The sequence below is a fragment of the Amblyomma americanum genome, chromosome 4 (genome assembly GCF_052857255.1).
Source record: "Amblyomma americanum isolate KBUSLIRL-KWMA chromosome 4, ASM5285725v1, whole genome shotgun sequence".
Lineage (NCBI taxonomy): Eukaryota > Metazoa > Arthropoda > Arachnida > Ixodida > Ixodidae > Amblyomma > Amblyomma americanum.
In genome coordinates this window covers 182,544,159-182,553,278 of record NC_135500.1, presented here as the reverse complement: position 1 = coordinate 182,553,278, position 9,120 = coordinate 182,544,159, and positions in this window count along the sequence as shown.

The following is a 9,120-nucleotide window of genomic DNA, read 5'->3' as shown; positions in this document are numbered from 1 at the left end:
TGAATTCATTTGTTTTATTTTCAAGCTACAATCTAATAAAACTCTTGCTTGATACGATTGAACAATCCTCACTAATGGTTTTGTAGAACTTCGTTGGTCTAAAGTGAGAAGAGTTATTTCAGTGTGTAAAGCTAAGTATTTTGCTGCAAAGGTGATGTCCAGATGTGTTTGCTTGTGTGCGATTTAAAGGGGCTGTGAAAACACGTTCTGAGGGCAGTACATAAACTCGCTCAAATGCTACACTGTGCCTTCATGAACACCTGAGCCAAATGATACATTTCTACATGCAGTATAGAGCCCACAATCGCATGCGAAAGGTGGTAAGCTCATACTGGCATCTTTCTCATGCTCGCACACTCCTTCATCTCACGCTCCTGCGTATGCCGTTTAAGAGGTGGCTATTGGTTAGATTCTTTCAGACGTCACGTAACTACCGTGGCCAGTCACGTCGCTCCGACGGGACAGGAAGCTCCCCCCTCCCTTCTCCTTTGTAGCAGCAGCAGCGGCCTTACGCAGCAGGAGCAGCACCAGCCGTCGGAGATGATGACGCCGAAGTGCGGTAGAATTGAGCTCGCTCCTCGTGCCGGCGTCACGTGCCGTTCGGCTCCACGCCATCAGACGTTCTAACACTTCAGCCAGTAAATCAATCGTTTCCTTCATCGTGCCGGCCTCATACTGATTGGTGCGACAAACTGGTGACTCCGGACATCCGCTCGAACACCCGCCCCCACCATGGCCAACGCCGACGACAACGCTTCCGCCATGTCCGGTGACGGACCCTCCAATGCAGTCTCTGCGCTGTCCCTTCGCCTTCCCCAGTTCTCACCGGCCGATCCTCAACTCTGGCTCGCTCAAGTCAACAGCCAGTTCACTATTGGCCGCATCACCACCCAGGCGCAGAAGTTTCATCACGTCGCTGAGTCCCTGCCACCTGAGATTGCCGCCGAAGTCCGCGACCTCCTTATAACTCCGCACGCCTCGGCCACATCTCTGGCCTCCGTTTTCTCGTCGACACTGGCGCAGAGCTGAGCGTCCTCCCCTGCAGCATTCATTACATCCTCACCTTCTCGCCGCACTGGCCCATCGCTACAAGCCGCAAACCTCACCCCCCTCTCTACGTACGGCGAACATGCTCTCACACTCAATTTGGGCCTTCGACTTGTGTTCCGATGGGTTTTCCTCGTCATGGACGTACGTTACCCAATCCTCGGAGCTGACTTCCTGCGCCACTACAATCTGCTGGTCAACATGCACAGCAAGTGTCGTAGACGGCACGACAAACCTCTCTGTTCAGGGCCTCCGTCTTCGAGAACCACTTGCCAGTATACCCAGCCCACACCAGTCGGCCTACGAGATCCTCCTGGATCAATACCCTTCTCTGCTCCGTCCTTCCAACTTCTTGCTGCCCTGTCAAACACCAGGTCACGTATCACATTGTGACCACTGTCCCGCCCACGCACGCTCGAGCCCGTCGCCTTGTTCCAGACCGTTTACAGATCGCCCGCAAGGAGTTCGAACACATGCTGGAGCTCGGCATTATTCCACCTTCATCTAGCCCATGGGCGTCCCCTCACATGGTACCGAAAAAATCCCCTGGGGACTGGCACCCCTGTGGTGATTACCGCGCCCTCAACAACGCTACCATTCCGGACCGTTATTCCCTACTTCACATCGCGGATTTTACCGCCGCACAGCATGGCGCTACAATTTTCTCTAAAATCGATCTCGTCAAGGCCTATACACCAAATCCCAGTAGAACCATCCGATGTACACAAAACTGAAATCATCACACCATTCGGCCTCTTCGAATACCTCCGCATGCCATTTGGCCTCCGTAACTCTGGCCAGACATTTCAACGCTTCGTTGACAGAGTTACAAGCGGTCTACCTTTCTGCATGGCCTACATCGATGACCTCCTCCTATTCAGCCGCGATGCGGAGCAGCACTTGCAACACCTCTGGCAGCTTTTCCAACGTCTCTCTGATTACGGCCTGATCATCAACAGAGCAAAATGTGAATTCGGCAAGTCGGAGCTCGATTTCCTTGGCCACCGTGTCAACAGCTCTGGCATCCGGCTTTTTGCATCAAAATTCCAGGCAATTCAAGACTTTCCTCAGCCTGCCTCAATCCGCAAGCTCCGTGAATTTCTCGGCCTTATCAATTTTTATCGCCGTTTCATCCCTCACTCTGCTGCACTCCTCAAACCACTGACGGACATGCTTCAAGGCAAGAAAAACTCCGCACAACTGACATGGTCATCAGCTGCTCTGGATTCTTTTCAGGCCGCCAATGCGAAACTATCCGACCTCGCTCTCCTTGCCCATCCGCGCCCTGATGCACCCCTACGCCTCATGACCGACGCCTCCGACTCCGGCGTTGGAGCCGTGCTCCACCAGCCCGTGGATGGTTCTTGGAGCCCTCTATCTTTTTCTCCCGCAAGTTTTTCGCTGCCGAAAGCCGCTACAGTACTTTCGGCCGTGAGCTCCTTGCCATGTACATGTCGGTGCGGCATTTAAAGCACCTCCTAGAAGGTCGACAATTCCACATCGTCACCGACCACAAACCACTTATTTTACCATCAAATCGGGGAGCGGTAAATTCTCGCCCCGTGACATTCGACACCTTTCGTACGTGGCAGGATTCACGACCGACATCAGACATGTGCAAGGTCTTGAAAATGCCCCGGCGGTTTCTCTGTCACGTGTTACTGCTTCCCTCGCCTCGGCTGCTCCACCACTGAACCTCGACTTTGCCGCCCTTGCAAAAGGGCAGCAACATGACTCAGAAGTTATAGACCTTTTCCAGAATCCTCGTTCTCCGGTTCTCCGTGAAATTCTCCTCCCTTCGTGCCACGTCCCCATCATCTGCGACACTTCAGCCGGCACTCCGCGTCCTTTGGTGCCATCTGCCTTTCGTCGTCTTGTCTTCGACGCTCTCCGCGGCCTATCCCATCCGGGAATTCGCGCCACGCAGCATCTTCTCACGAAACGTTACGTCTAACCCGGCATCAACAAGGACGTGCGCGCCTGGGTCCGTGCCTGCCTGGCTTGCCAGCAGTCTAAAGCTCAGCGACACACGTCCTCTCCCTTCGGCTCGTTCCCTCCGCCGTCAGCCCGTTTTGACAACGTCCACATCGATTTCTTGGGTCCCTGGCCACCTTCCGCTGGACAATCATATCTTACTTGCATCGATCGGTTCACTCGCTGGCCCGACGCGTTCCCTCTGCCTGACGTCACCAGTGACACCATCGCCAGAACCTTCGTCGCCGGCTGGGTCTACCGGTACGGGGTTCCCTCGATCATCACCACTGACCGTGGGGCCCAGTTTGAATCTTCACTTTTTAATAACCTTATGACTTTACTTGGAACTTCCTGAATTAGAACTGCTTACCATCCCATCGCCAACGGTATGATCGAACGCTTCCATCGTTCGCTGAAAACATCCCTCAAAGCCCAACTCGACACCACCCACTGGACTGCCTGCCTACCACTGGTTCTGCTCAGCCTCCGTGTTACACTGAAACAAGATCGTTGCACTCCGGCAGCACTTGTCTTCGGCTCACCCCTGCGTGTTCCTGGTGAATTTTTCGAATCTACCGATTCGTCTACAAGTCCCGACCCTACCGATTACGTGACGCAGCTCTGCTATTTTTGCCGCCATCTCAGAGCACATCTCCGACGCCAGCCTCAACCATCTTCACATGTTCCATCTGACCTCGCGACTTGCACGCACGTTTTTGTTCGCCGATACTGTCCGCAAGCCGCTTCAGCGTCCCTACTACGGCCCCTTCCGTGTACTCGAAAGAACATCGAAGTTCTTCGTCGCCGAAATTCATGGGCGCACTGACACCATTTCAGTCGACCGCTTGAAGCCAGCCTTCACAGAGGACGCCCCGCCCACTGGACCTTCATCTGTGCTTTCTCTGCCCCAACCGGCCGGCTGCCCTTCTCCGCCATCTTTCCCTGCCACTTCGTTCCCGCTCCCAGCTTCACCGACTCCCTCACTAGCGGGAGGGCCTACTCTAGCAGCAGCAGCACCAGCCGTCGAAGATGATGACGCCGAAGTGCGGTGGAATTGAGCTCGCTCCTCGTGCCGGCGTCACGCGCCGTTCGGCTCCATGCCATCAGACGTTCTAGCACTTCAGCCAGTAAATCAATCATTTCCTTCATCGTGCCGGCCTCATACTGATTGGCGCGACACCTTCACGCGTCGACGATGGGGCCGGCGGAGGAGCGCCGACCTTTGAGTGTGCAAAAAGTGACTAGAGGAGAGGGAAAGGTGCCAGGACGGTGGAATTCAAATTTTGACTACAGGTAACTCAGCTTCTACAAAACCAATTAAAAAAATTCTTGCTAGAGGATATTCATGAAGTGGCGTCTTTTAACATCCCAGGCATAGCGCACCTTTATTGAGAGCGCCTTTCAGGGGTCCTTTGTTTATGGGGCTTAACGTGCCAAAGCGCCTCGGGCTATGAGGGACGCCGTAGAGGAGGTGTGTAGATAATTTCGACCACCTGGGGTTCTTTAACGTGCATTGACATTTCATAGTCGACATCACATAGTACGGGCCTCATTTCGCCTCCATCGAAATGGGACCACTGCAGCCAGGATCGAACCCTCGTCTTTCGGGTCAGCAGCCAAGCGCCTTAGGCACTGAGCCACCACGGCGCCTTTTGGAAGCCCTTTAAAGAGGCACTAAAAGGAAAAGAACGGAACGGAAGCAATGAACTATACTAAACTGATTGATTAGTCGGCGAGGACATTGCAAGCATTTTGCATGACAAGGTGACCGTGTTACTGAGAAAACTGCGCAGTCCCCGATTTCTATTCCCGTTTAGACCAGCACGAGACACCGGAACCGTTGCCTAACCCCCCCCCCCCCCCCGGCAAATCAAACAAAATAGCGAATACTCAGGCCAATCAGAGGAAACAGATTAATCGAAAACCACTTTCGCGTCGATCACTCGGGCCTTTGTTACTATCAACAGATGACGTCATTGTACTGTAAGCCATGAAGCCTATTTTATCATCATTATGATAATGGTCCGTGCTTCTCTCAAAAAGAGTACGAACTAGCGCTTGTCTTGCACTTCTGAAGCTGTTGTGCACGGCAGGTTCACGCTGGACGACTGGATTACAGTGAACTAGAATAGTTCAGTTACAGTGAACTACAATAGTTTACTGTAACTGGATGGTCGGTCGCAATGCGAAGGGAGCGAGGCGTCGCATTCTCGTATCTCAGCATTTGCGGCGCCGCTTTTCTGTTTCTACAATAATTCCCGTTTCCGTAGAAACAGTGTTGCACGTGAATTTGATTATCCTTTCGTGGTTGAGCGCAGTTAGCAGAAATCTCGAGAGGCGTCGCTACAGTCTTTAGCTTTTGCGCGATTATCTGGCTTAAAGAGGTCGGTATATTGAGAGCCTACGGCATTCTAACAACAAAGAGACCACAGTCATCGAAAACAGAGCTTTTTAAAGAAAGAAAACATTTTTAGCAAATGATGGTCGTTTTGCGTAGTTAGGCCGAACGCTAACTAGGTGCGCTAGCAGCTCGGTTTTCCCTTCGGTTCTGGTGGTCAGATCCACTTGTTCGTATAGCGATAATCGGGGTAAATGTTCATATATGCGGAATTGGTCATTCTCTCCATTCATAGATCCCTGGGAGTCTTCCTACTATCCCTGGCATGGTGGTACAGCGGTGAAGCAATGCGTTACTGCCCTTCTATGGTGGGTGCTGCCATTGGGGGGGATGTGGTTTGGCGCTGCTCAAGGCTTGAGCTGGACAGCACAGCCTCCCACTGCTCAGATTGAGAGCAGGGCTGGCAGCACCCCTTATTTCCCTTACCCTCCTTCTCCTTCCTGGAGTGCTTGGCTTCACTCGGGCTCGGCAGATTATCAGCGAGCCTTTGCGTAGCAAGCGTTCTTCTTCACTGGGCCGTAATGCTGGCTTAAATAAAGTTTTTTTTTTCCTCCTAGACAGGAAAGGCGAGCATGCAGTAATTCTGCTAGGCGCTGCTCAGCTTCAGCCCAGCCAATCCTTGATCACTTGCGTATGAGGCGATGAGTGAAGCTAGTGATCCTGAGCGCACGGTAGTACTGGATCACTTTTGCCTTTCCGCCGCGTCTGGAATGAACGTCATCATATCTTAACGCCAGTCCTCGGGGATGTTGGCTCACGCCCATAGGTTGCGAGTTGTCAACTCGGGGTCAAGGCACTTCACCAAGGAAGTCGGAATGTCATCCAGTCCAGTAGCCGCGTGCTTGCGGACATCAGTGGCGTGGTCAAGCCCTGCGGGAGTGAGTTGCCACTTAAGTTCCGTTGCCTTCAGGGAAGCAGGTTCTGTCGAATGAGTACAGCTCAAGCTCGGGGGGGTGGGGGGGTGGGGGTGGAGCGATGTTTGGCTTGCTCCGATGTTGCGTTTACTGTGAGGCCCACATCCGTCCCTAATGTGCCGCGCAGGGACTTGATGTGAATAGTGACTTAGTTTTTCAGGCCTACTGCGTCCTGTCCGGTTGCTTTGCCGGAGATCTGTGGTTAAGCTTGGTTTCTTTTATTGAGGAAAGAACTGAAAGCTCTTGAACTTTATTGCAGCAGATGTTCCATCTTCCCTTAGCCTGTGCATAAGCTGCATGTTGGCCTGTGCAATTTTCACCTGTACCTTGGCATCTACATTCTCTTCAGCTCGAGGTACCGTTGTCAGGCATTTTCCTCTGCCTCTTGAGCCTTCATTGTCCTTCTATATTGTCGGTTAGGCTCTCAGCGAGCTCACCATGCCTTGGCCGCCTCCTTGTCCCAGCGTGGGTTTTCCTAGCTGGTTTCTCTATGACATGTCCTGGGGCACAATAGATCACAAAGCTAATATGTATTCTTCATACGTTTGTACTTCATATCGCGCTCAGCTTGCCTCAAACTGCAGCGACGCCCTCTACTGCTCTCGCTGGACGGTGACCGCCTTTCTTCTTGTGTTGGTGCGTCAACCAACGACAATTCCGATGACTAAAGCCTAGTCGAACGTGACTCCCCAGACTGTGCAGCCCCTCCTCGTTGGGGTGCTCGAAAAGGCCCCGAAGGCATATTATAGGGCATGGCATATCCACGCGGACTTACCTATGGCACACCATGTGAATTACCAGTCGCAACGCGAGCCCAATTTTGCAACGCTGGGATGCAGGTGGTCCGCAAGCAGCAGGAGAACTTCACCGTTCATGTCGGTGTGACCGTTCAGTTCAGATAAGTGGCCGTTAAGTATCCAAGGGTAACCACCTCATTGTCGCCAACCGCTGAGCCTCTTGGCTTATTATGCATTCCTTTAGACTCCGGTTGTCTTCGGACCAGGCGTTTCGGATGCTGTGGGGATAGCAAGCACGTTGCCCGTAGCCAAAACGTTCGCCATTGCAGTTCTCGGCATCGCAGTAACCCGACGCCCCCAGCTTCGCGGTCCTTTCCAGCCATTTCTGCCGGCCCAGCACCAGTGCGGGTGGGCATGAGGAGGTTCTGTGCCGCTGAGGTGAAGAATTCTTTAAAAAATGCGCCACTTACGCACCTGAAGTGCCAATGGAAGTCGGAGAGTACCTGCCGTGCCCCAATGTAGTCAATTTTTCAAGAAGTGTGAAACAACAGGGGCGCTCTGAGCAGCTTTCCAAGAAAAAGAGAAAAAGTTTATACATTGCTCATAGCGTCTTGGGAGTCTTCATGGGTGCAGTCTCTAGTCCAGGGCTCATAGCGTCTTGGGAGTCTTCATGGGTGCAGTCTCTAGTCCAGGGCTCCTGTGGCAGCTTGGGCACATTCTACCAGTGAAAGCTGATTTCCGGGTTGCCAGCTGGAGATCAGCTTTCAGTGGTCGAACGGCCAGTTGGTTGATCTGTCTGAACCAGATTTCTGGTCTCAGCGTCCAAACCGCTCGCAAGCCTGTCATGCTTCTCCGAGAGATTTCTTGTAATTTTGATTTAAGTACGCATTCTGTTGTGCATGTCGTCAATATTCTAGATATAGAAATCACAATCCTCCCTTACCCCAGGGTGCAGTTGAAAAGTTAATAAGCTGCGCCCTTTCCTTTCCTCAGAAACCACTTTTCGAATTTCCGAGTGCTACCGAGCCTTTCATCATAATTGCATCAGATTGGCGCGGCTTTCTTATATCTATTCTATCGAGACTTCGTATTATGACAACGGCAGCTGTCGACTTTTCCGCCCCAAATGAAGTATGTCAAACCTGGATTTATCGAACTCGAAGGAGATCACGAAATAGTTCGATATATCAATAATTGGATGTACCAAAAATGGCAATTGAATCAGCTTATCTGTGACTTAGCAGCAAGAATACATTTCACCCATGCAAGTGTCGCGATTCTTACAGCGACGTGCCGCCTGGCGTTGTGCGTGCACCACACCACTCGCTAGGCCTATAGCCTGCTTCGCATCGAAGCCGCAGCGGACGGCGCTTTGGAATTGGCAAACGCCCACCACAAGATGTTTAATCCTGTTACCACTACACGATAAATAGGGTGGTTGCATTAAAATCGAGGGACAGTTCGTTTCCGCAACGCCTGCGGCAGAGAAACACGCCAAGCGAGGGCCGCTGCTATAAGCTATAGGTTGGCTTCAGCGCATGATAGCAGTGTGGCGTTGAAAATGAGTACACGAGTCCGAAGGCCACCTTCAAGCACGTTCACGCCATCGCGCGATTTCACAGAGCTAGCGCTGCCAGCAAGGTGCCCAAGGCGACGCCTCCAGTCTCCGCAGGCGAGAGGTGGTCGAATAGCGCCGTCAGAAGCACCGCCAGAAAGCACCGCCACTTTCAGGGGCACGGCACTCCGTTATATCGAATGACCGGCGAAATTACACGATTTTCTTGTACTTTTACGCGGAATTTTCAAGCGCATAACCTGTTTGCTCGATGTAGCCAATAATTCGAAATATCGGGCTCGACTGCATAACTGGTAGTCACGAGCAGAAATACTTAAAGTGGAACCACTTAATTTTCCACACATTCTAAACATCCATGACTGGCATGGCTTGCCGCACCGAAGCTATGGTTTGCTTTCCCGTTAGTGCGACGCCAGGATAGAGGAGGAAGGTCAAGGAAGAGGCGGGACCTTAGGCTGATCGGACAGTGGTAGC